The sequence below is a fragment of the Pyrus communis genome, chromosome 8 (assembly GCF_963583255.1).
Source record: "Pyrus communis chromosome 8, drPyrComm1.1, whole genome shotgun sequence".
NCBI lineage: Eukaryota > Viridiplantae > Streptophyta > Magnoliopsida > Rosales > Rosaceae > Pyrus > Pyrus communis.
The window spans coordinates 2,167,238-2,168,887 of record NC_084810.1 but is presented as its reverse complement, the minus strand read 5'-3'; positions in this window follow the sequence as shown (position 1 = coordinate 2,168,887).

Here is a 1,650-nt window from a genome sequence, read left to right as displayed (position 1 = left end):
CGAGGCAATAACCAGTAGCCTAGCTCCTAGGTGAGGCCTAGGCGGTGCTAAGCGGGGATTTTTAGAACAATGATATTTATTTATCTTAAATGCGGAATAATAACTATCACAGCATATATGACCACCGGTTTACAAATTATATATCTTCAATTCTTCTTCCCTAAAAAAAATTAAACAACAACAACAATATCTGGGTTCGAAAATTTAAATAAAGGATAAAAAATCAAAGATAATTGGTGATGATTCCAGGAGCATAGAGAACGGGTTTGTTTTCATCCAACTAAATTCGTAATATATATATATATATATACACCATACTTATATCTGTCTACATCTACTCACATTTCTAATCTACATATAAATACACAGCTCCCATACGAGTGCGGCTAAAATTTAAAACGTAAACTTTGCATGCACTAATTTGGTGGGATTTGGGTTGGCATGGCGTTTCTTTAATAGTATATGCAAGTTTAATGAGAATCCGAAGTAATCAGGTTGTGCTTGTATAACATTTACTTGCACGGCCTACGGTTTTGGTCTGACGGCGCCGGGAATATCTCGCCGGTTCAGGAACCATCTCGCCGTCAAGGCTCTAACAACGGTGTGGTTTTCCCTGACTGGATTCTTGCAGTGAAATTTGAAGTCTTCATGGAAGACTCAAAATCCTTGGCTAGTGATATCATTGGGTAAAGGTTTTATTTATTTATTTATTTTTTTTTAAATCTTCTCTTCCCCACAGAAGAAGATATGAGGAGAGTGTGGGTGGTGGACTTGTACGCTTCAGTTTGGACTTTTTCGGTTATCTCAATGGCAAGCGGATTTTAAGCCTGGAGACATGCATGCTTCTTCAAATTCATGCACAAGTTTGATTAAAGTATTCCGTTTGAGTAAAAAACATTGGCATCCTCATATTTAATGGAAATTGCTTGTAGTGTGGGTATTCCGCTACAGTTGGACCATGCTACATGAAAAAGTGAGATAAAGAAGAAATGTATAAGATTATGTAGACAACGTGTGGTTAGAATTATAAAACAAAAGGATTATAGCATATTTTCGCATAACCAAATGCTTGGGTATGAGTTCACAGCATTATATATAAACACTTCCGTTTTCGTCCAGCGCACTGAAGTCTGAACTGATATAGTGATCACTTTCCATAAATTATCCCTTGCAAATATTTGCAGAACCCATGCATGCTCGAATATTACTACCATGCAATCTCATGCGATACATAAGAAATAAGAACATGGCTCATAAGTAAAATAGGGGCCCTTCAAAATATCATAGTAAGTAATAAAGGAACAAAATCTTATCACACATTAATATTATGACGAAAATTTTATGAACAGTTCTTACTAGCAATTAACATTTAAAAAAAATTAAAACTAAAGGCCCAGTATGAAAATCATTTAGTTTTAATTTTTAGTTTTCTTTAATATATAGAGCGAGAAAGTATGTGGAATATTGGTGAATGAATTAAAAAGGTGGAGGGAGCTTGGTAGGAGAAAGGGGGGAGAAATGCACATGAAGTGGTACGCAAAATGAAAACTAAAAACTACAAAAAAATACTTATTTAAAACATTTCAGTATTTAGAATTCATATTGGTAACATTTTATATGTATTTCTTCTATATTCTTCATACCGTCATT